Source organism: Myxocyprinus asiaticus, chromosome 19 (genome assembly GCF_019703515.2).
Source record: "Myxocyprinus asiaticus isolate MX2 ecotype Aquarium Trade chromosome 19, UBuf_Myxa_2, whole genome shotgun sequence".
Lineage (NCBI taxonomy): Eukaryota > Metazoa > Chordata > Actinopteri > Cypriniformes > Catostomidae > Myxocyprinus > Myxocyprinus asiaticus.
In genome coordinates, this window is record NC_059362.1 from 10971760 (window position 1) to 10999508 (window position 27749).

Consider the following 27749-nt stretch of genomic DNA (forward strand, 5'->3'; position numbering starts at 1 on the left):
TTTGCTGCAGGATCACTACTACCGATGAAAAGCTGCAAACTCCTTTCAAACATTTGCGGTGAATCACAAGTTAATTTGCATATGTGAAAATAATCTGTGGCGAATTACCGGCAAGTTTGCGTTAAATTTGCCATAAACTCTCTATTTTTGTAAGGGGAGACATTTTCCAAGGCCATATTATGTGATTTTGTTTTTCAGATTACGTCTTCAAAAGTCTATAAAATACAATAAGAGATGGAAACTGGTGCATGAGGCCATATAGCATGTTAGCATTAGCACCATGAATGCAGAATGTAAAAACGACACATTGCACATACTGCATATATATTACTTTAAATCATCATTGAGGGATTAAAACAGCTTGTTTTACTGATGTTATGTGCAAGCCCGTGCATTAATAAGGCCCTGTTTGGCACTACGTTTATGGGCAGATTAATTTATGCCTCAATGGGTCTCAATAAGGGCTCATTGCAATACCATATTTGACCACAGATTTCCAAAAAATGAGTGGTGCTGTGGAGTTCAGAAGGGCAGCAGACTCTGTCTAACATGTATATCTTTATCAAATACTGTGTAACGAAGCTTTTAGCAACAGTGCATTCCGACTTTAAAAATATAATAAAAAATTATACTAGGCATTCTTTTGAATACATATATCAGCATTTTGAACACATTTACGGCATTTATGTATGGGCAAACTATTTTAATGTCAGGTGGTGGCCGAGGGAGAGAAGAGCGGCAGTCAATTAGGTGAGGATAAGCAAACATCAGGAAAAGGAACAAAGGCGATATCTCATAACCTTGGATGGTCCGCATTTCATTTCATTAACCCTTCAATGCATCTTAAGCAGCCTGACACTGCACTAATGAACACAAGTAGATTTTATGCAACCTATGTAAACCTTAAATTAATAAAATAATAAACAAACCACAAGATTTCCTATGATAGTGAACTTATACACTCACGAACACTTTATTATGAACACTATGGTCTTAATAAAGTGCCCGACATGGTCTTCTGCTTTTGTAGCCCATCCAGATTCAAGGTTCGAAGTGTTGTGCATTCTGAGATGATATTGTGCTCACTACAGTTGTACAGTGTGGTTATCTGAGTTACCGTAGCATTTCTGTCAGTTCGAACCAGTCTGGCTATTCCCCGTTGACCACTCTTATCAACAAGGCGTTTCTGTCCGCAGAAGTGCCACTCACTGGATGTTTTTGTTTTAAGCACCATTCTGAGTAAACTCTAGAGGCTGTTGTGTGTGAAAATCCGATCAGCAGTTACAGAGATACTCAAGCCAGCCCGTCTGGCACCAACAATCATGGCATGGTCGAAATCACTGAGATGACATTTTTTCCCCATTCTGATGGTTGATGTGAACATAAACTGAAGTTCCTGACCCATATCTGCATAATTTTATGCACTGCAATGCTGCCACACAATTGGCTTATTAGGGAAAAAAACAAGTAAAAATTCTGCACAAAGTCACCAGAACTGAACGCTTTGGTGCTCTTTTTGAAAAAATAAAATAATAATAATAATAATTCTCCCAGGAGATTATGCCCATGGAAACCCCTAGAAAATAAGATGGCACTTTCAGAATTATTGGTGGGGCTGTGCCCCAGTAATGATACAAGTCTAGGAACTCACCTGTCTACACATCACCATACAGTATATCAGATTTAGGGTTGGGGTTAGGGAGAATGCCACAAGAGTTTCATAGAATGATGGTTGCCGTCTAGACACGGTCAATGGTAAGAGCTGGCGAAAAACCTCTAGGTCCAATCTGATTGGCTGACTGCTACGCAATTGTAGTTGTCAGGAAGCACACAGTTTCATCCATCTGCTAGGACTTTATTTGTTTTAAGTAAGCAGACTTCTACAATGAGCACTTCTGAAGAAGAAGTAGCAGCTGTATATGACGTTTGTGAGGTTCATGGCATTCAAATCTTTGAAAGACATTCAAAAGTTATGTTTGAGACAGTTATTGTACTAGCAAGTAAACAATAGTCTGCTTAGCTTCCCAAGTTTTTATGAAATAGTCATAACATTTTACTTCTGGACAGACAGAAAGTCTGACCACAAAGTCTGCATATATTGTCTACTAATTTCTTTGGTGTTGTCCGTAGCACTTTTCAGTTTTTCAATGAGCTACTACTTTTTTGCATGCCGGTCTACTATTGGAGAAGCATCGATTTCAGATTGACCTACCCTTAAATGTGACTGCGGTTGGTTGCTTTATATATTGGACATATAGACTTTCTATCTGAGCAGACTTTTCTTGACCAGAATAAGCTGCAATGTGGACCATGTTTTTTGCTGATTATCAAAGTCTGGCTCTGCAAGACTATTATGAGCTTGACTTGATGTTCAGTAGATGTTAAAAATATAATTATATGTAAAGATACAGTCATGGGATGACACGAACATGCTCATTCAAAGACCTCAGTCCAAAAAACTCACCGGAATGACACCAGGCAGAGAGAGACAGACCAGGCCAATATGATGGATGTCCTTAAATCAACACCTGTATTTTCATCCTCTGCCACTTCATCATTATTTTCAAAGCTGCAAACCCACAGGTGCTTCAGATCAATCCTATGTTTCAGTCTGTAGCTTGCATTTGACCTGTACACACAAAGATCCCAGACTTATTGTCTTGTTATGTTCTGTATCATGGCAATGTTTTTTCCAAGCACACTGAAAAAAGGGAAAGCAGCTCTACTGAAAATCCTAAACCAGTACACTTGTAATCAACTTAATAAATTTAAGTTTAAAATGAGAACATAATTATATTGCATAAAGTTCAAGTGATATTCAACACAGTCATCAAAAAGTAATATGATCACATTGCTATTAAATGTTCAAATGGATTTAGACCTTTTTTGGATGGTGTTCACTCAACATGATTTTTACTGCTTGCTCAATTAACTTATTTAAAATTAGCTAATGCAACACAGTTCTTTAGCATTTGGTCTCAACTTAATTTCATTGTGTACAATCCATATATATTCACTTAATCCAATTGTGTTGGGACTATATAAATAATATTAGTTTCATCAATGTATTGCTGAAACCAGGCAGGGGATTTCCAGTTCTATCGGGAAGACTCGCAGACTTGAGTGAAATTTAAGATGACATTTATTTGATTAATATAAAACAGAAATATAATGTCTCGCTTTGGCGTAAACCCCGTCTGGCGGTCCGAAGAAGTTGTACTCGGAACCGTCATATCCTGCCGGAGTTAGGAGGCAGGGGCGAGAAGCCTACCCCCATGCAGGATGGGACTCAACTGGTGGCAGTGGGGTGGTAGAGGTTGCCGTGTTAGCACACTGAAACACCAGTGTGACAGATTGTGAGTAGACTTATAAAGCAATGGTTAACATGTGATTGGCTAGGGGTTACCTAGCTAATGATGCGATGATGTAAAGCTGCTTTTCTTCCCGCTAGAACTATGCTGCTCTTACATTTCCCAGCATGCTTTGCTTGGGACTGGATTGGGAGAGTACATTTTAAAATGAAGTATTTTAATGTATTTCTACGCAAAATGAAACAAGGAGACTTAGTGTTTAATGTCGGGATTTAGATGAGTTTGTCATGTTGAATTTTTTTGGAGGTTACAATTGTGGTGAAGAGTGGAACTAATGGTTAGGTAGAGGTTGTGTACATTACTACTGAAAATTCAGAGTGTATTGTTTTTCTCATGAATCAGATATTGAGGGGTCATCAGTATAATGGGTGGTTGGGGATCTGTAAACTCTACGCACCATACTAGTTAAACAGTACAAAATACAGTATAATATATATATATATATATATAATAAGCTGTGTTTGTTGATAGCTATCAACAAGCTGTATAGAATTATTTGGACAAATCAAATTTAAGTTAGGTTAGGTTAACTTAATGCATTTAGGTTTTTGCTACACAAATAATTTGAGTAGAGCCTACATTTTAACATCATATCAAAGAAAAGTTTTCATTTTGTTGAACCAATGTCCACAATTGAATTAAGTTCAACCAAAAATAAATAAATAAATCATTGCATCCGTTTATACAATGGATATGGACATTGAAAGACACTGTTGTGTGTGATCTTTCATTCATAATCCACGATGAGCTGTTTAACCATACATTCTCTGTACAGTATGTCAACTACATAAGGGATATACAGTCAAACTTTTATTATCTCAAAATAAACCTTACAGGGTGATCAGGACCCTGACACAAAGAAGAGTTCCACTTTTACATAGCTACCTGCCAAATATATAAATAAATGGACATAAAATATTAATTTGAGGTCAAAATATTTTATTATGTGAGAAGAGGCCTCAGAATGTTATGAGAGACATTTATGTAGCATGTAGGAAATTGGTTGTCGAGGACAAATTATTCAAATTTCAGTCATGACACTGGCGCAAGCTGATAGTTTCCTTTGAACATTTAATCTCTTAACCAGTCAAACTGCGTACTCTCTTTTTGTCTAACAGTTCAATTGCCTCAGTTGTTTGCAGAAGCTTATTTCACAGCAGCACACTATGAGAGTTTTCTCTTTGAAACCCTCCTCCTCCCCAGCATCACTTGTTTAGATCTGTTTCAAGGGGATTGTTTATATGTCTAATTGTGTAGCAGCATGTCTTACATGTTTAAAATAGCATGTCTGTGTATATTCTAGCAGTAGCAAGTCTTCATACTTGCTCTGCAATATAAGCAGATCTACTGCAAAGACCAACCTACCAACTTCTCATATCCATCATAAAACCTTAAATTTAATCAACGAGATGTTTAAAACTGAATGGTAAATTATATAGTTTAGTGGTCATTATACATAAATATGACTGCAGAATGCTGTCATTCTGTGTTGCTAAAGTTACAATATAAGTCTTTTTGTATTTGTTTTGTTTTTCAATATCGCCGTTTCCATTATGTTATAGCAACAGTTCTCTTCAGATTAAAGGAACTCTTAGTGTTTTAGCATTAGATCTTGGGTCACTTGTTTTGACCATCCGAACTCAATGGATATTTGATTTGTCTTCCCACTTAGTGCAACTGCTCTCTGAGATCCTAAGTGAGAGTTCACACAAGTGATGGCCCCCTGAGTGGCTGAAGCGTCTGAGCATCCTGTCTATTCTCTATCACATTAAGGTCAAACAGGCAGTCAATATATAAGGAAGCAGTCAGTACAGAGCAGTAGAGATACTGTGCAGGGAAGATGCTTATATCAAGCCAGCATGACATATCCAGGCTGTCCAGGGATAAACCATAGGTAAAGGTCACAGGGTTTCCATATGACAGCTACACAAGATCATACCAAAACCCAGCTCGTGCTTTAGCCATGGGCACTGTAAAAATGGTTTGGCAAATAACCTAAAAATGTGCTTCATGTGGTTTACATCTAAATTAAATGGTTTTATTCAAGTAAAAAAATAGAATTTAATATGACAGAATCAACCTGAATATATTAGGTCATTAGCTCACACCAATGAAATTAATCCTGAATTTATTTTTATCATGATCTTAAAAAGTTTTGATTTAAAGGTTTGAATAACTGCACCTACAGTACATATGCATTTAATTATAATCACATTACTAATTACTTTACTTTTAAGTTACTTTTTAAAACACTTTTCCGCTCAACAAATTCAAAATAATGTCTATATTTCTTCCTTGTTCATTGTTACACACAAGTCATACACTCAGCACCTCACCTTTCTCCTTCACATTAGCAGCGTTTCCACTATCGTGCCAAATGAGGGCGTGCTGGTGTGTGCCAGGGCCAGTTGCATTCTCACTGTCACTTCCGGGGCTTCATCGTGCATCCTCTGGGCTTTCTCGGGGCTAATGGTCTTTGGCCCGCCGATTACCCTTGGGCTAAACAAGGCCAACCGGAGATTGAGGCGGGTTCAATGTCAAAGTTGGAGTTTCATTGGACTTCCCAGGTTGTGTATACAGCACACAATGATACAGGTCCAGAAAAAAATTTGGGCACAGTACAAATCCATTAAAACGCCCAATGGAAAAAGCGATACCCAAAGAAATTACTTTCCTTGGCTGTTAGTGAGGAGACCACTCGGAACACAATGACAGTTACAGTTGGTGAGCTGTCAAAGCTAACTTATCTTGCTGTTTACATTCGATATAAACTCAATATTTTAGAAAACATGATACCTCAGCTTGAGATTCCCTCTTGCTCGTGAAATGGGTGAGGTGTGTAACATTGGCACCGCAGAGGCGTGTTAAGGGCGGGTTTTTTGGCAATGCTTCGGGGCTATTGAAATGATGGTAGGGACCTGTGACGTGCACTGAGGGGGGGCAGCAGAGGCACAAGCCCCTGCCCCTTTCATTCACAAATCTAAAGGTGCCCTTTTGGTCGTCCAGAAAAAGGGAAGAAATGTAAAAAAATTCAAATCGTTAAATAAAACAAAATCAAAATCCCATAACAATCTTAAAATAACATTAATAATGTGTTATTATGATATTTACTTCGTAAATCGTGGGCGTGTTAATGAAAATTAAGTGGAGGTGCCTTTAAGAGCACGAGCTACAGCTGATCAGGGGCAGATTCCAAATCACAAGTGATTCTCCCTATGCCCTATATTCACTTCAAGGTGACTCTTGAAGTGGGTACTCTGATGGAAACATGGCATTACTGTATAAATGTACCCTTCTCTAACAGTCTTGTGGAAGGGCCCTTCGAGAAAAGATTCATTTTGAATGAGCTTTCAAGTGGTGTCCCCTCCCACAGCAGTGCCCTTCAAGGAAGCAAAAAATGCAACATCAATGTGCCGTTACCTCAGACGAGTAACAGGTCAGATATAAAGTCCACTTCACATGCTGAAAAGTCATCAAAAGAATAATACTCAATTGCTACTGCATTTCTGACATCACGCACCTGCAGTGTAGATAGATTTATTAATTATACTGGGATTATAAACGGTTGCGTCGCTTTCAGTGATAGAAATTCAGTTCGTCTTTTATAGGATACTGCCATTAACTGAAGGAGCTGTCTGGTTCAGCCAAATCCAGTTTGTTTTTTTGTTGAAACTCATAAGCCATGAAGGAATACAGTAAAATAGCATTATATGAATATTAAAAGAAATAAAGATAAAGTAATATAAGTGTCAGTTATGATGAAGTGAAGGTGCAAAGATGAAAGAAAGTGATAAGAGTGATGAGACATGAAAAACATTAGAGTCCTATAACAAACAAAAAAAACTCTGTGCCATTACCATGGTACTGAATGATTGCTATATTCATTGATGATACCGTCATGGTACTCCAAGGTACTTTAAAAAAAAAAACCACGTACCATGACACATGTCAGAAACATGGGGTTATCACAGACAGTAATAACATGGTCGCTTTCAACATGCACAAACGCTCTGGGTGAGATGGGAATCTGAGGTAAACTTTAGGAGAGTTATGACGATGTAAAGAGAAAGGAAAATGGATTTTGTGGCTGTACTTTTATATTCACTAATACTTTATTTTACATTACACCATGGTCTATTTGAATACTCAATTCTAATTGACTGGAATGCATGCACAGGTATTTCCAGACAGTTTTAATCACCATTCTATATTATTGCGCCTACTCTGACGTAATGCATTTATGTTGACACAAAAATTGTGAGTTGTGAGTTCCAACGAAGGATACACCTCCTGCATCCTCCGAATTCCTGTGAAAGAAGGTCACATTCGAAGGCTGCATTCGGAGTATCCTACATGCTTTTTTGAAACAAGACAGCCTCTGTGACATATGTGACACTCAAATGCGACCTCTGGAGCATGCAACCTTTTGAATGAGACACACCCAGTGTCTCTTTTTATTTATTATCAGATTACCAGCAAAGTTCTTTTAATTTACAATACATTGTCAGTGTCAATTCTTACTACTGTGATTGAGTATAACTAGGGGAAATTGTGACTTCCTTCAAGCCAAATTACAGTTCATTTGATTTGTTTTCATTATCTTATCGACACTCAGCAGGGTCATTTTACTTAGTCAACACTTAACCAATGAATTGCAAAAACCTAATTTTAACCCGTGTAAATTTGACCTTTCTGCCGGGGGAGTCCCATTACATCAAAGGTGATTTCCATTTAAGGTTAAAAGCGAAAGCAACTGTTAGTAGGCCTACATTAGGGTGTGCATGGACATGATTATGTATGTGTGTGTATGTTCAAGCAGAACTGAATTCCCATATCTTACTTGAGCTTGGCAACAACTAGGAAGTCACTGAGAAGGAAGAAGTGCCTTTCCCTGGCCTTCGGCCCTTCAGTCAGCTGAGCACATTCATCCAGAATCAGTTCTGAGTTCTCACTGGTCAATCCCAGCACGAAGGGACACTTATCCACCGCCACCAGACATTGAGCTTCCTCCCTGAAGAAAAACATGCTCATTCAAAATGACCAATTGAATTATAAAATTATTTATGTATCCATATACCTTATCAGGTTCCAAGTCATTCCTAAAGCCTTCCCCAGCACTAGGTTTGGTGCAGAATGCCTCCTCTGTGCCAGACTACGCAGGTGCTGTTTTAAACAGAGCAGTGTTTAAGTGACACTTAAATGCTCACGAAGCAACTGCACACCAAAGGTCATATGATAAAATTTGTAGAAATAAACTTCAAAATGCAACAGTGATGCAAGGACATTTCAGAGAGATCAAGAGGTTCAGTGTTTGTTTTTTTTTACACAGCAGGTCTGTGAAAATTGAGGATGGAGAGAGGTCTGGGGTCACCCACCTAAGGCCTGATTTTTTTGGTTTGTACAATCACCACCACACTCACACCTGTCTTTACATAACTGCTTTGTTTGTGCACCTCCTGTTGGCTAAATGAATGAATAATCTCTATACAGTCAGTATCAAATTTTGGATTTACTTAAAAAAAAGAAAAAAAAAAAAAAAGGGGTTCCACGCAACAATGCTGAGTAGTTCCAACAAGCCACGGTTAAGTTATATGAACCAAAGAAATTCAAGTAAATTGGATCATTTATTGGAGTTAGTTACATATTATTATTATTTTAATTTTACTTGATAATAAGTATTGAACTTACATAGGTTAAATTGATTCTTCCAGTAAACAACTGGCTAGCAGCAGTTCGCATTGACATTGTAAATGTATTGGCATGAATCCCAACAAAGTAGAGTCTTACCAATCTGCTGTGAGTGGCACAAAAATAGCTCTTTGGACAAAGAAATATTAAAGTTTTAAGTATTTGTCCTCATGCTCAAGCTCCACTTTTCACATAACCCCAAAAATTCCAGAATTACAGAAACTCTTCTAAATCTCAACAAAACAAACATTAAATAATGACTATTCTCCCCTTGTATTCATCTTGCACAAAAACACAAAATAACACTTAATTTTAACATTTACTCCCTCCATCTTGATGGCCCAGGGGAGTACTCCAGCCGCAAACCTGGCCACAACCATAGCCCAGCCCCACATCACGCTCGCGAAGACGATCCAGAGGCCTTCATTGAGCTCTTCAAGCGGGCGGCTGAAGTGTGGGGCTGGCCTAACACCCAGTGGGCAGCCCGATTGCTGCCCTTGCTGTCCGAGGAAGCCCAGCTCGTGGCCCAACAACTTCTGGTCATGAACGTCATGGAGTATGTGGACCTAAAGGGGGCCATCCTGCAACAGTTCGGCCGTAACCCTGAAGAACACTGGCAGCGCTTCCGTACGCTGCCGTACAGTGAATGCGGTCACCAGTTTGCCTTCGCCCAACAGCTTCACAATGCCTGTCAGAGGTGGCTGCTGGCAGAGGATCGCGACGCCGAAGCTGTCATCTGCCTTGTGGTACTGGAGCAGTTAGTCACCGGTTACCGAAAGGAACAGCTGAGTGGGTCCAGTGTCACAGCCTGGTGTCGCTGACGGAGGCAATCCAGCTGGCTGAGGACCATTTGGCGGTGTACACCAGGGCCAGCGAGCCCCCTTCTCTCGCTTTCTCTCCTCTACTCCCTCCCCCTCCTTTTTCCCTGTCCTTTTCCTACTCCTTGGAAACGGGGAGTTGTTCCCCCAAAACCGGCTCTCCGGACCTGGGGACATTTTAATCTGCTGGTTCCCCTTATCTGTCTCTGCTCTCCTCCCCAGGCTGGTGAATCCCTTGCTGCAGGTGTGGGCGTGAAGTCTGGGCTGGTCTGCTGGAGCTGCGGGAAGCCTGGGCACTTCCAGGACCGATGCCCCGTGATGGAGGTGGAGACATTGGACCGGATCCCCGATGCGCTACAGGCTGCCCCGATTAAGCAGGAGCATTACGGTTACCCGTGAGTATTAAGGGGGTACATACCAAACCTGGGTGGATTCAGGTTGTGATCAAACCTCCATTCACCAAAGCTTGGTTCATTCTGAGGCTTTGGATACAGGCCGGCAGGTGACGGTAAGGTGTGCACGGGGATGTTCAAAATTACCATTTAGTGATGGTCATTTTTCAGTTTTGGGGACAAAAGCATATTGTCCCATTCACTAATCTTGGGTATGAATTGGCTGGCATTAACAACTTTGAGGGGAATATGTGTGGATGGGTCCTGCAACAAAGTGTATCAGAGTGTTATGTGTGATTTTCTGGCTGGAGAGGTGGTGCCAGGGCCTTCTACATCAGCTCCACATCAGGAGGACGTAAGGGAGGGGGAAGTCTCGGCTTCCCCAGCCCTTAGTGGATTCCCTGCAGGGGATTTCCCTCTGGAGAAGATGCGAGACGAGACCCTTAGGCACACCTTTGACCAAGTGAGAGTGATTGATTGTCAACGTCTCCAGCCGGACATTGCACTCACATATCCGTATTTTTCGATTATCAATGATCGGTTGTATTGAGTGATGCAGGACACTCAGACAAAGGAGGATACAACCCAATTGTTAGTACCGAAGAACCGTTGGGAAATGTTATTCCAGATGGCTCATTATAATCCGATGGCAGGTCATTTAGGGCAGGAAAAAACACTGAACCGTCTAATGGCCCATTTCTATTGGCCAGGCATTCACGGGGATGTTCGCAGGTGGTGTGCAACATGCTGTAAATGTCAGCTGGTGAATCCACCAGCCAACCCAAGAGATCCATTACACCCCCTTCCATTGATCAAGGTCCACTTCTAAAGAATTGGAATGGACCTTATCGGGCCATTACAGAGGATGGCACGCGCATTGCTTTGTGTCGGTTCTGGTTGACTACGCAATGCGATACCTGGAAGCAGTGCCTCTGCGCAAAATTTCAGCATGGTGTTGTGGAGGCACTCTTCACAATTACCTCCCGAGTGAAGAAATACTCACTGATCAAGGCACTACGTTTATGTCACGTACACTACGAACTGTATGAATTATTGGGGATTAAATAGATTCGTACCAGCGTTTGGTCGAACGATTTAATCAGACCCTAAAGAATATGATTCATAAGTTTGTGCATGAAGACGCTCGAAATTGGGACAAATGGCTCAAGCCCCTATTATTTGCGGTATGAGAGGTCCCCTGAGTCCTAAGACCAAAAAGGAGGTGAGACAGTTCCTGGGGCTGGCTGGCTGTTATCGTATGTTTGTGCCTACAACCATCACCAGCCCACTGACTGATCTTACTAAAAAGGGGTCACCAGATCCGGTCAAGTGGACAGAGCCGTGTCAGCAGGTGTTCACGCGGGTGACAGGCCAGACGGCTCCCCGGCCTGAGTTGGGCGATGGAGATATGTGGAGATTGGGGCATGGTATTATTAAATAAAGATAAGAGAAAGGTGGAAATTCATCTGGCTCCTGCTTCCTCATTTTCACAAGAGAATTAAAGAACCTGTCACATTTATATTAGTTTAATATTTTGTTAACTAATGCAATGACATTCATACATTTTAAGTGTTGCTTAAGTATCTACATACTTTTAGGGCCACTGTATAACAGTGGATCAGCTATTCTTTAGTTTATTAAAACTTATTTTTTTTAAGTCAACATGTGTATGCACATTTTCCTGTCAAGTTTACATACAAATAGTAGCAGCCAGTAGTTTCAGAACCAAGCGTGTTGAATAACAGACAAACATGAATTTCAAAAATGATTGTGCACACTGTCATTGCAAACATAATTATGCATTCATATAACAATTATGCATTCACTTCAAGAGCCAGTTTAATATTCACATATCAAAAGGGTTCAAGAATCTTGACATAAGTCCCACTAGCAGCCAAACAATTCAAGCACAGCATGCATTAATTAGTATTCAGGTATTTAGTATATATTAATGCAACGTGGCATAATTACAGAGCCCTCCTGGAACCTTCTTTCATACTATTGCATTCTGGGGCAATTATGCGGCCCAAACAATGATCACTTGTTCATGCAGCTATTGAAAAACAAGTCTGTCATATAGTATGGAGCCAATTTATCAGTCTGTCAGAGATTGGCAATAGACTCTGGCAGAAAAAGTGAAAAATGGGCACTTTATTAATAGTAAAGTAAACCCAATGCCACCACATTTCTCTTGATTACTAAATGTTAATTGGTTTTAAGACCCAGCAATATTCTTGACTGCATGGTAGTCTGCTGGCAAGCAGTGATGTCAAGCAGGACTTCATATCCCTTCCCAATATCCCACTGTAATCACTGATAAATATAAATTTTTTCATAAAAAGTCACCTTTAAATGTTAAATCATTTAAATTAATAAAGTCAATTAACATATATATATATATATATATATATATATATATATATATATCACTCTCCGATAATACTATGGTAACAGCATGTAACTGCATACTAATAAATGCTTAATAGTAAATAGCTTATTCAAATGTTGTCTTTATATTGAAAATAAATATGCCATTTCATTAAGATGTTTACAACCTGAGTCCTCTACACCATGTATAATTTATTTTAAATAGTCTTACAAACTTGTAATAGTTTGTCTGAGAGCTAATGTTATTGAATTCCTTAATTTATAAGAAAATGTTATAAAATTATTATAAATTAAATAAACAGTCTGCTTGATATTAACTGAGGTACAATATATATTTTACATTTATATTCTATTTGTAATAAAATCTGAAAACAAAAAACATATTATTAAATTAATATATACTATAATAATACTATGGTAACCAAGTAATTTCATACTAATAAATGCTTCACAATAGATAGCTCATTCAAATGTGTCTTTATATTGCAAATAAAAAATAAGCCACTTGATACGATGTATGAACTTTTCTATTTTTATATTTTTCTTTAGGTCCAATTTCTATTAGAAATCAGGAATATAATGTCTGCTTGATATTAATTGAATTCCAATGTATATAAAAGTTTATATTCTATTTTTTAATAAAGTCCAAAAAAAATTGTACATTGTAAAAATTAACATAAAAACATGCAAAAGTTACCTTAAGAATATATTTCTACTTGATCTAACCCTAAAAAATGTGTTATTTTTTTATTTTTGTAAACTTCATATAAAAATGTTGTGAACTAATGAGGTCAAGTTGCTTTAGTCATGTTGAATAATGTTTTTAAATTGAATAAAACCAGTTAATTTAGATGTTACCACATGAAGTACATATTTTAGGTTACCTGACAAAACCTTTTGTATCATGTAATTTTGAAACATAAGACCTTTGCTGCTCCTTGCATTAGAGCTATAGGCTACTCACTGGCTGTATGGAGGCAGTGGTGCCATCATAACTTCCTCTCCTCATCCTGAGAGCTCTTTCAAGATCACCGCCCTCCTCCAGAGTCCCACACTGTTTATCCTGAAGACCCTTTTCCTAAACAGGAGCCTTTCAGAGGAGTTGCCAGCACCTCAATTGCACTCCAGCCTGCAATGTATGCTGGCTTCTCTTGACTGGCATCTTCAGCAGTGACTAATGAGGATGAGAACAACGCAGGAGAATAGAGAAAAAGTGGGAGGGGAAAGCGGTTCCGCTTGTCCTGGGCTGAACCTGCCCACTGTGGCAGCCACTTCTTTAGGGGTTTTCCTGACACAATTTGCTGCTGCTGCCGCTCTCCTGTTTACAAGCTAATGATGATCGCTCACACAGGAATTGCAACCACTGATAGCGGCATCTATTTTTATGTACTTTTTACATTGTTTTAAATAGCATGTTCACGCGGGAAAAAGACATGCTACTTCCGAATGTTCATATAGCCTGAAATCGACCCCATACTGCTGATTAACTGACAAGCACCATCCCCCATCAGACATTTTTGTATCAATTCAAATATGTTTACCTTTCCCTGTGGCGCTACCGATGGCGCACCCCCTAAACAATGGTGAGGGTGATTCGAAGGTTGCATTTTTGCTCTAAAATTATATTTTTACTCCACTGACAATTAGGTTTAGGGTTGGGGTTAGGGAGTAGGGTTAATTAAAATATGCTTTCTTGTTTACTGTATTTGATCATCTACAACTAAAAACAATTCACTTTTAATGCAACCCTGTGGACTTTTAACCTCAACAACACTTCTGGTTTCAGCCACTGGGGGTATTGTTTCGAATTTCGGTACGCACCGATTTCAGCAGAACTTTTGACCTCCTGTTTGCAAATTCACAATGTAATCTTTCTGGTTTTACCACCTGATTCACTAAAGGAATTGTGCAAATTCGGGTAACTTAAACTTGCAGGTCAGTACTGAGTGCTAAATTGTAAAGGATGCATTACTGGGACTGTACGCTACAGATTCAGGCACCTAAATCAGGTCTTCAAAACGCTGAAATTGTGCTCAGCTACACAGAACGTCAGGATATATGTTAGTTTATAATGATCTTCCCCATCATTTGATGAAGTACTGTTGCCGAATCTATAGAAAATGTATAAAATAAATAACTCTTTTTTACAAAAATCCATTTACTGCCTACTTTAGGTGAGCGGTAGTTAGATGTGCGCACCTAATCGTATGATGTTAATTGTCTATGCCCACAGTTTTCAAACTGGGAGGCGCAAGAGCATGTCAGGGGAGGTGTGGAGATTTATGATAAATTCACCAAATAAAATCAAAAGATACATAAATACAATAAAAATGTATTGTCAAGATAAATGAAAACTAATAGCTTAATGGACCATGGTCTTGTACATTTTGTCAGGGGGGGGGCTTACTGTTTAAGACTTTGAAAATCCCCTGGTCTATGCTAATCAGTAATGATTTTTGTGCTGAAAAAAATGACTAAGGCTTCATTTAAATACTGACGGCGTAGCACTAAAGTCCTGTTCACACCAAATCTGTGAGGTTTTTGATAGATGAACTTCCGACGAAAGGTCTATTCAGACCATAGAAATACAAATAAAGAATTTTTCACCCCTGTACAGTAGGAGGCGCTGTTGCTGTTCTACAAACATTTATACTTGTTTCCTGCCAGGACCATTCAGCATTCAGCTGTCAATGCTAGAGATTAATATATTGAATGCTGTTAAAGCATTTATTTACCTAATTTGGAATAACTGTTTTATTATGTTCTCTCCATGGTGTTGATTAATTTTAAGGAGTATATATGTAAAGAGTCTTTTTATGGGATATTTTACTACGAGCTTAGTGTAAACAAATTGCCAAACCTCGCTGCTATTTTTAATGCCATGAGAATATAACAGACACAGAGAGATAAATATTAAATAATGATTAAGACAAAACACCAGGTATTTTATAAAACATGAGGTATCATCACATTACATAAATATTCTAAAAAGAAAGAATGTGTACATCTTCTATATTATTAAATAACTATATTATTATTTATAAAATGACAAAAAGCTCGTCTCATTGGTCAGTCTGTTTTCATCACAGTCTGAAGAAAAAAATCAGACCCCTCCCCATACAAAAAAAGCATTGGATTGCTGATGGATAATTTGTCGGACACTGTGTAAATAGTGTTATGGGAATCCATTGTTTCCACAGCTCGTTTGGAACGAACATTCATGGTGAAAAAACGGATTTGGTGCAATTAGGCCTTGAACTGGATTGCTTAGTGAATCAGACAGGTTTTCACGCAGAAATACTGTATGCAAAAGTGGTGCAACTATTTAGTGAAAACTACACAGAAAATTTAGTCTATCTTTAGGACCCTTAGGAAGTGTATTTGTGTTGTGATTCTATTTCATTTTACTTCAGTTTAATTAACTTACGATTAGTTTACTTACATGTATCTGTGCATATTAAGCTGGGATATAAGAAAGTATTTTAAGCAGGGATGGTTCTAGGGTCATTGGATATTCAAGGTCTTAGCCCAGACCTCTGTGGAGCCCATAAATGAAACCTAAAAATATTACACACTTCAGCTTTAAACTCTTCAATCCATGTTTATTTTTTTTGTCATGTGCTTTAACTGGTCAGATCACACATGCATATCACATAGCAAACTGTATAATGCAATGAGTCATTCACAGAATCTGCACGTCCACCTAGTCTTTCTCCTGCTTGAATTGAAATGTGCAAATCAATTGAGCTTGTGTTTTGTCACTAATTGGTTCAGATTATGAGGAGGGAGTTGAATTACTTCATAGTGAAGTATCCCTGAGAATATAATAATGTATTAAAGACCCCATATTATGCTAATTTACAGGTTCATGATTTTATTTTGGGGGTCTACTAGAATAGGTTTATATGCTTTAATGTTCAAAAAACACATTCTTTTTCTCATACTGTACATTTCTTTTCATACTCTGGCCGAAACGCTCTGATTTAGGTCCGGTCTCTTTAAAGCCCCCCTTTCCAAAAGAGTCTTCTGATTGGTCAGCTGGCCTAGTCTGTTGTGACTGGTCAACCACGTACAGCGTGTCGGAAATGTAATGCCCCTAACCATAACTGAGTTTCAGGCTTCCTTAACAGCTGTAAACACTATTGTAACTATGTTAACAGTGGTGTCGGTTTTTGCTGTACCAGTTTGAGTCCGAGTCCAATAATGAAAGTTTGGAAGAACAAGCTGATTGACCCGAACCACCTTTGCAAGCACGACTTGAGCAGGACGTTTCACAGTGGTAAGTTTTACTTTTGTAGCTTTCTTACAAGTACACTGTTGATTATTGTGAACCTAACAAAGCTTCAAGTAAAAGACACATAGTGCATCTAAGTTAGTCATCTTTTGCTGGAATGGGTGTAGCCAAACTTTTTCGCCCAAGATATGAACGGAGAATAGAGGCTTACTCCCGGTTAGTGAGCAAGTTAGCCGTGGAATACCGTGGATAGCGGCCGTAACATTACAGCTTGTAATTATATAATTATATAAGACTCTTGAGATCGACCATTTTGTTACACAGTTTTAGGTAAAAGCCGGCCCACAGCTGAATATTAAACCCTTAACCAAAACAATAACGTTACATAGCAAGTTAGCCGAGCACTACCATGGATTGCAGATGTAAAATGACCGTTTGTAAAAATAAAATCCATCTCCACACTTGATCACTATTCATGATAGTAAGAACGACAAACAATCTGCATAATTCTACACAATTGTAGGTAAAAGTGGGCCTGCAGCTGATTAGCAAAACTATTTCAACATAATAACATTAGCTATCATGCTCAGCAAAGCGACACCACTCTCCCGTTCCTGTTAGTGTTTCCAATCGATTCTCCTCACTCAGTGATGCACCCACTGAGAATCATGTTGAAAGAGCCCTAATAATTGGTGATTCTATTGTAAGGAACGTGGAAATAGAGACTCCAGCCAACATTGTTAAATGCATTTTGGGTGCCAGTGCATCTGACATCAGATCAAATTTACAAGTGCTGTCTAATGCTAAATGTAGATTTTCTAAAATTGTTATTCATATCGGCACTAATGATGTCCGGCTTCACCAGTCGGAAATCACTAGAGATAATGTTAAAGAGGTGTGTGAATTTGCAAAAACGATGTCAGACACTGTAATATGCCCTGGCCCCCTCCCTGCTCATCCTGGTGATGAGGTTTATAGTAGACTAGTGTCACTGAATGGCTGGATGTCTGAGTGGTGTCTGGAGAATAGAATAGGATTTATAGACAGTTGGAAGAGTTTTTGGGGTAGACCTGACCTGCTAAAAAGAGACGGATTACATCCCTCCAGGGAAGGTGCCGCTCTCCTCTCTAGTAATTTGGCTCATAGTCTTAATAATGATAGTATCTGACTAACTGGGGCCCAGGTCAGGAAGCAGACAAACTGGTTAATCTGAACATCTGCTAGCTGCCTTGAGACACCACACAGGTCACATAAACTACAACACATAGAGACTGTATCACCTAGATATCACATAGAGACTGTGTCTGTTCCCCGAACTACCAAACACAAAACTCACTAAATCATTTAGAAAAAAATGTGATTACGGTCAAACTTGAAAAAAATAAATAAAAATAAAGATAAACATCATATGAAGGTAGGGCTACTAAACATTAGATCTCTTTCTACCAAAGCACTAATTGTAAATGAAATTATTACAGATCACAGTTTGGATGTGCTCTGTATGAATGAAACCTGGCTTGAACCGGATGAATATATTAGTTTAAATGAATCTGCTCCCCCAGGTTATTGTTGTAAACATGAGCCTCGTCTGAAGGGTCGAGGAGGAGGTGTTGCTACAATTTACAGTGAAGTTTTTGGTGTTACTCAGGACAGGATATAAATTTAAGTCTTTTGAACTAATAATGCTTAATGTGACACTGTCAGATATAAATAAAAAAAAAAAAAATAAAAAAAAAAAAATAAAAACTGTCGTCTTTTACCCTTGCTACAGTATATAGATCACCCGGGACTTATTCTGATTTCCTTGGTGAATTTGCACATTTTATATCAGATCTTGTAGTTACTGTAGATAGAGTTTTAATTGTTGGTGACTTCAACATTCACATAGAAAATGAAAATGACACATTGGGATTAGCATTTATCGATATTCTCAACTGTCTTGGAGTCAGACAAAATGTAACAGGACCAACTCATCGCCATTATCATACGCTAGATTTAATTCTGTCATATGGAGTTGATGTTGATGTTGATACTATAGAAATTCTGCTACAGAGCGATGACATCTTGGATCATTACCTCGTCTCTTGTATGCTGCGATCAGCTAATGTTACCCAATCTACACCACGCTATCGTTCAGGTAGAACTATTCTTTCGACCACTAAAGATAGCTTCACTAATAATCCTCCAGATCTATCTCATACACTCAGTGAACCCCCGAGCCTAGAAGAACTTGGTGAAATAACATAATATAAATACAGTCTTCTCTAACACTCTTGATAGTGTCGCCCCCCCTTCGATTAAAGAAAATTAAAGAAAAAAAGCCTTGCACCATGGTACAATGATCACACTCATGCTCTCAAGAGAGCATTTCGGAAAATGGAGCGCAAGTGGAAGAATACAAAATTAGAGGTATTTCGCGGTGCTGTAACGACACCAATACAGGAGCTGTGATGAACCCAGATGCGGGAGTTTATTTCAAGAGAACACAGGTGAAACAGGTAAGTAGTGTATTCAGAATATCACAGGATAGGCATAAAGTCCAAGACAATAATCTTCAGTTAAACACAGGACAATGGCAGTAGGCACAAATCCATTATAGGTAACATTATACACGGCACTTGCCGAAACAGGGAACTTAAGCTTCAAGCTAGCATAAAGGTGAGTTTCTTCTTTCAACAGGGGAGCTGGTTTGCATCACAAGGCTAGAGGTTCACACATTGTTAACAAAGTCACATATCCAGCACTGACACAGTGGGGTGCAGTATAACAATGAAGTAACACTCAGCCAAGGAGTCATTCATAAATGTCTATGTAGGATTCACTCAGGCTTCACATTAATCGTTAATCTTGTGAGAACAGAGCAGCTCATCAAAACAGGAGTGGGGTAAATACCAGTAAGTCGGCATGCCATACACTCGGTATATTCAAAGTCACTTATCTTGTGAATACTGAACAGAGCATCGGTGAACAGACTGGCGACATGCAGAGGTGCAGCAAGTCACATTTTCAAAGCAGAGGGAGAGTCCATGGTGCCTACAACAAGGCTAGATGCTGACTGAGGGTGAGAGTGCGGTTTAAGTGCGTGTCCAAACAAAGTGAAGATGAGCTGCAGGTGTGAGTGATTAGAACACAGGCGAGTGAGAGCGAGTGATTGATGGTGAGGAAGAGCCCAGTGCCGTCGTGACAGGCGCATGGAAGGATAGTGTCTATAGCTACAGACAGGCACTAAAAGCTGCGAGGTCAGCATATTTTAGCAAACTCATAGAAAATAACCACAACAATCCTAGGTGTTTATTCAGTACTGTGGCTAAATTGGTTAGGAATAAAGCCTCAACAGAACCAGATATTCCATCGCAGCACAAGAGTAATGACTTCAGGAATTTCTTTACAGATAAAATTGAAATAATCAGAAATAAAATTGGAATTATGCAATCATCTGTCACATGCAACTTCAATCCTTCACTGTCATAGGTCATGAATTGCTAAAAAACTTATCGAAACATCTAAAGCCACAACATGTATGTTGGATCCAATACCAACCAAGCTCTTAAGAGGTATTCCCTGTAATCTCAGAACCTCTTCTTAATATTACTAACTCCTTGCTATCCTCAGGACAAGAGTAGCAAAAGACCAGGTCTATATGGTCACATGGTGACAACAACAATTGGTGAGCAGAGGGCTGATCGTCAGTTTTTACCTACCTCAACTTAAAGGTGCACTCATTTTTTTCCTCATTAAAAAGTTTAACTCTTAAAGACATGCATTTACATTTTGCAATATACTGTATGTGGGAAATCATGACCACTCACATTAAAATAAAGACTCCAGTCATTTCAGTAGCCTTATAAAAGCTATTTTAATGGTAACACTTTACAATATGGTTCCATTTGTTAACATTAGTTAACAACATTAGTTAGCATGAACTATCAATGAACAATACTTATTAAGCATTTATTAATCTTAGTTCATGTTAATTTCAACATATAGTAATACATTTTTTAAATCAAAAGTTGCATTTGTTAACATTAGTTAGTGCATTATGAACTAACATGAACTAACAATGAGAATAGTATTTTTATTAACTAACATTAACAAAGATTAATACATGATGTAACAAACATATTGCTAATTGTTTGTTCATGATACCTAATGCATTAACTAATGTTAACGAATAGAACCTTATTGTAAAGTGTTACCATTTTATTCTACACGGAAAGGGTCCCATATGGGGGCTGCCATGTTAGAATCACATGACCAGCCAAATACTACTTGCTTTATCTCAGTAACCATCCTGTTATTTGACACTTTCACTCATTGATTAAAGTAATCATAGCTGACCGTGAATACTAAATTTTTATAATGGCATCTGAAACTGAAAACTATTGATTTTAAATGATGCTGCATCCAAGCTGCTAGGTGTCAGTGTAAGTTCAAGATAACACAAAGACAAAAGTTACTGAGTGCACCTTTAAGAATTGCCAAGCTATGTTGGGAAGCTATTTTAATCACTATGTTTTTTGTGTCTGTAACTCTGCGAAGTAGCTGAACAAACCTTGTCTTCATCCGTTATGATTCTACATGACAGTTTTTGTTCTCAAATAATAATACAGGTATATTGATTCACAGTTACTTGCTGAAAAGAGAACATGAATTGACTGGCTTTAAAAACATTACATTGCATTTGTACATTAATGTCTATAATTGTCTATTGTTTTAACTGTATATTAAATAAGTGTTCACCAATGTCATCAAGTCATTCCATGCCTCAGTGGAGATTATTTATGATAGTTTTGGGTATGTATTTGAATATTTGGGATAGCTGAATTATTAAATGTATGGAACTGATTTCATGAGCATTTACTCCCTCATGTCATTTCAAATCTGACTTTTCATGACTTTCTTTCTTCTATGCAATGCAAAGAGTTCATTATCCCTAATGGGTAAGGCTTTTCTCTGTATAACTAATGTGAAGTGTGGACTTTTATTTAATGAAATACACAGCTTAGTCTGCACTGAGTATGAGTTCTCTTAAAAGCTTTCATATTTAACATTTCAAGGCCTTAACAAAAAAGCTTAAAGGAATATTTCAGATTCAATACAAGTTAAGCTTAGTTTTTTGGTATAAAAAAAAATCATTTTGACCTGTCCTTCCTTTTCTTGAAAAAAAAAAAAAAAAGAAAAGAAAGAATTAAAAAAAAAGCAGAAATCGAGGTTACAGTGAGGCACTTACAATGGAAGTGAACTGGAACAATTTTTTGTGGGTTTAAAGAAAGAAATTTGAAGCGTATAATTTTAAAAAGCAATTACGTTAATTCATCTGCAAACTAAAGTTGTTAAAACCGTTGTTTTTATGGTCGTTTTAGGGTTTACATGTTATGTCGTCATGGAAACAAAGTTGGAAAATTGGATATAACTTTATATAGAAAAGGTTAGTAAGCGATTTTATTACACCAAAGTCATGTTAAGACTTATATTGTTTTCATCTTCTGGCATTTGAAACAGTGAGAATTTTAACGTTTACATTGTAAGTGCCTCACTGAAACCCAGAGTATTTATTTTTCTTTAAAGGAGGGACAAGTTGAAATTATTATTTTTATTATTATTATTATTATTATTATTATTATTTTATTTTTTTATTTGCAGTTATCAACATTATGCCACAAATGCTGTCGAACCTGGAATATTCCTTTAATTGTAAATGTCTAAAGTGAGTTACCAAAGTCTGATCCTCTGTATGTTATAGCTGTATGTGTGTTGTTTGAAAATGTTGAATTTAATGTAAATAAATAGCCTAGCCTAGAGGTTCAGGAAATCAATTTATAAATGTTATATTTATGTAATGAGAAATCAATAAAATCTTTTATGTTTTCAGCCTTAATTATTGAAACATAATTACATAAAACGGATATCAAAGTCTTTCCGGTGGCACTTTCCATGAATAGGGTACTAACTGGTGTCATTACTTATTTTGAAATCAATAAAGGTAAAAATTCATGTTTTTGGAGTGAGAACCATTGGATATGTTAGATGAACAATAATCCAACAAGGAAAAAATAACAGCAGGATCACAACCTGTAAGTATGCTTGATTATTTGTGGATTTATCTGCTACCGAGAGTTCAAGATCAGAATTTTGTGTTGTAGCTATGGTGTACACCCAGTGCACAGCTGTAGGCCTCTGCTAACCTGATAGTCAAGTCAATCAAGTCATTTTTATTTGTATAGCACCTTTCACAACACACATCGTTTCAAAGCAGCTTTACAGAAGATCACGCATTAACAGAAAATGAAATGTCCTGGTTACTTTCGTAACCTCCGTTCCTTGATGGTGTCGCCCTTGGGAGCCCCAAACACCTCTGATCTTTGAGAAAAGGCCAATGGGAATTGGCGAGTGGAAATTGCATGCCACTTCCCCGGACATACGGGTATAAAAGGAGCTGGCTTGCAACCACTCATTCAGGTTTTGTGCTGAGGAGCCGAGACAAGGTCCCCGCCCAGTTTGCGAACCGAACATCACTATTAAAATGGACATAATAAAACAATCAAGTATTAGAGAATCACATCAAACTCACCTGTTGACATTATGGCAAGTCCGACCGCAAAATCAGCAGCTGGTGCAAGTTTAGAGGTAAAAATATCAGAGTTGTAGTAACTGTGTTCTTCATCTCTTGTTGAGTTAGAAAACATATTGGGTACCTGTCAACAAAAATAAATCAGGAATAGTCACATTTTAGTTTATTTCCTATTGCAATCAAATAGCTGATCCTGCCAAAAAAAAAAAAGAACACATTGCCGGCCTCCTTTTTGCTCATCAATGAATGAGCATCACTGAACCTGTGCGACCGTGGACACAACACACATTCTATTGGTCAAGTAGGATTTTGTCTATTATTCTTTTTTTGTTTTCTTTCTTTCTTTCTTTCTTTCTTTCTTTCTTTCTTTCTTTCTGTCTACATACATTAGAGATTAGAGAGCAATTATGGGGGCAGTGTATTCATGCATGGAGCAATCTATATAAAACCACAGCTGTTGACTTATTGCATTATCTTTTTGACAGATTTTGTTGTTTTTGTTTTTGCTAATCATCTTATTGTAACCCAATTGCCATGAAGTAGCCTAATTTTACTCAAACATGAGATTCCTGATGACAATATTGCACAAAGTCATCCAAGAATAGAGTGTATTGTGTGCTCCAGGAATGCATCAAGCACATCACTGAACACCCGCAAAAAGCATAGTGATCTCTCTCAGGGAGGTTTGTTAGTGTTAGTGTTTTCCATACTACCAAAGTGTACGACCAGGAATGGACTGGCCATAGGGACTTTTCCCGCTGGGCCATCTGTCAAAATCAATTTTAAATGCAAAGTAAATATACTGTAGTGGAGACAATCAGTGTCACCCTTGGCAACAGTAATCAATGAAGCTTCTCGTGCTGATCGCCTGCACCTGAGGCCTATTTGCCCATCGAGGAGAGGGAGATATAAATGTCAGCGGGTGCCACAGAAGACTGAAAAAGAAAACCAAATAGTCTGTTCTCTTCTTTTTTCTCTCTCTTGGAAGTGGATAGAGATTCTATTTCATGCTCCCTTTGGCGGCTCTATTTCCTGGCTCTTAGCCCAAGAAGAAACTCCTGCCGAAATCATACATGCCCTACCAGCACTGATCATGGCACTTTACATCTCACTTCCTTCTCCATGTTTAAAAACTTTCAATAAACCACCATCGAGGGGGCTTCATTGAACACCATAGCTGTCTTGTTCTTTATTTCACCTCCTCATCCCGCTACACTGGTGGAGAAAGCATAAGCAGGCACCCCAGCAAGCTGCAGCTTACTCCCCAGGGACTGAATACATCTTCCGCTATCTTGCTGAAGTCTCTGTTCACCAGCAGCAGCTGACTGTACAGCTCATTGTCAGCCAGAACCAGAAAGCGGATGAGCTGACTCGACTGCTGGCAGTAGCAGCCGGGCGGGTGCCCCTACCAGATCCAAGAAGCTCTGCTCAACATCTCCTAACTGGGGCTTCTGGTTCCTTTTTGCATGGAGTACACGTGTTTTCGAGGCTCCACTCAAATCTCTACAAAATGTCGTAACAACGTCAGGTTAATTCATGTCACCTATTTTTTGCAACATTTAAGAATCACAGCTCACCATGATCAGAAGAAATCGGAAAAAGGAGCAGAGGAAAATGAAATTACTGCCAATGCTATGGATATAGCCAAGACTAAGTCTGTGCCGACCACAAACGAAGACATTATGTCTGCGAAAAACACCTTAAACAAGACGGTGGAATAAAGATTCAATGAGCTCTCTTCTACACTTTCTAATTTGTCATCGGCACTCTCTGACATGACAACTCGAGTTGAGGAAACTGAAGAAGCAGTGCAGGCACACGAAAGCCATATCGAAGTGCTGGAAAGGCTAAATGCTAAATTGGCAGCCAAGGCGACTATAGTGCAGACAAGTTGGAGGATGTGGAAATGCGCTCTCGCAGACATAATATTCGCATCATGGGGATCAAAGAGAAGAAGGAAGGTGGTAAGCCCTCTCAGCTGCTCTCAGAACTACTAGGACATGATCGCTTCGAGAAGACCATCTGAATTGACATTGCCCACAGGAGTGTGAAACCGGCTTTTGGCAACAGACCCAGGTCTATCATTGTCAGATTACATCATCTCCCTGTGAAAGAACTCGTGTTACGACTGGCAAGAAAAAAGGCTCCACTTCGTTATGATGGAGACGTTGTACAGATATTTCCAGATCTGACATCTGGAACGATGAAGAGGAGGCAGGACTTTAACAGCATCAGAAGTAAATGCAAGGCAAAAAATATAACATGCGGCTTCAAGTTTCCTGCGAAATTCATCGTGACAGCTGGGGAAGAGACTAAGACATTTGAAAAGTCTACCGAAGCGGGTAAGTACCTGGCAGACAAAATTCCGGGCTGGAATTCTACGGCAGAAGATCGCAGTAGAGACCAGGGTGACACTTCCCACGAGCCGGAATGAAAAGCAGCAGACTTAAAGGGGCTTTGTCTAGAATAGGTGATTTACAAGTATGTATGAGGACTTAAATTATCTAAGGACTATATGATAAGAGCGGTCATTTTATTTGAGTCACAAGAGTAGAGAGGGTAAGGGGCTAGTATACAGCCGCTGTTAAGGTAACGATAAGAAGGTGGAGGGATCTATGTGTAGAGACTCTTGGGAAGCTTTAAGGTAAAGGGGAGGGGGGAAGGGGGCTGTACCATGTGGGGTACCGGTTGGTTGTGTTTAAGTTTACTAGCTTGGAGGAAGGTCCAAAGGTTCATGTTCCTTAACAGTACGGATATATAATACATTTAATTTGTTTTTATTAAATAAGATGTCAACAGATATCTCTGGTAATGAGAAACACAACAGCGGATTGGGTAATATTAGACTCATAAAATTGAATATTAGGGGACTAAATAATCCTGTGAAGCAGGGGAGAGTTTTTTCACACCTGAAATCTCTAAAAACAGATATAGGTTTTATCCAAGAAACACATATTAAGAGAGGAGAAGAAAACAGGTTAAGAGCTAACTGGATTGCTCAAGTATATAAGTCTACATTTACTACTAAGGCCAGGAGGGTGGCTGTTCTGATACGGAAAAATTTACCTTTTATACATAAGAAGACTATCTCTGATCAAAATGGTAGATTCATTATTGTAGTGGGTTCTATAAATTCAAAACAAGTTACTTTAGTTAATGTGTATGCTTCTAATTTTGATGACACAACTTTCTTTCAGAAAGTCTTTAAATTAATCCCTGACATATCAGAAACAAGTATAATTTTTGGAGGGGATTTTAATTGCGTTTTGGATAATACTTTAGATAAAAAGTCAATTAGCCAGTGCTGCATCCAAGTCGAGCACTATGATAAGACATTATATGCAGTCTTTAAACATTGCAGACATATGGAGAGTTCTTAACCCTTCTGGGAAAATTTCGCTTTTCTCTCCAGTATATACAGTAACTCTTATTCATGGATTTACTTTTTTTCTGTTGGACTCAAAGTTGTTATCATGTGTCAGTGAATCAAAATATCACAATATAATAATATCGGACCATGCACCTTACTCATTAGATCTTAGACTAGACAATTCAAAAAGAGAATTTTGGTGGCAATTAGATAATGCGATTTTAAAAGATGAGGATTTCTGCAAAGATCTCAAGAGGAAGATTACACAATTCTTAGACATTAATGACAAAAGTGACGTGCACGACCCAAATTTATGGAAGACACTAAAAGTTTTAGTCCGAGGAGAAACAGTTGCATTTGAAGCAGCTCAAAGGAAGAAAACAAAGGCGAGGATGACTGAAATTGAGAACACCCTTGCACTCGAAGACTTGCATAAAAATAACCCTGATACGATGCTGCTAAAAAAAATTTTGCCTGGCAGGCAAATGTTTTTTAACCTGCATCGCCTGTGCAATGTCATATACAAGTGCATCTCAATAAATTAGAATGTCGTGGAAAAGTTCATTTATTTCAGTAATTCAACTCAAATTGTGAAACTCGTGTATTAAATAAATTCAATGCACACAGACTGAGGTAGTTTAAGTCTTTGGTTCTTTTAATTGTGATGATTTTGGCTCACATTTAACAAAAACCCACCAATTCACTATCTCAAAAAATTAGAATACATCATAAGACCAATAAAAAAACCATTTTTAGTGAATTGTTGGCCTTCTGGAAAGTATGTTCATTTACTGTATATGTACTCAATACTTGGTAGGGGCTCCTTTTGCTTTAATGACTGCCTCAATTCGGCGTGGCATGGAGGTGATCAGTTTGTGGCACTGCTGAGGTGGTATGGAAGCCCAGGTTTCTTTGAC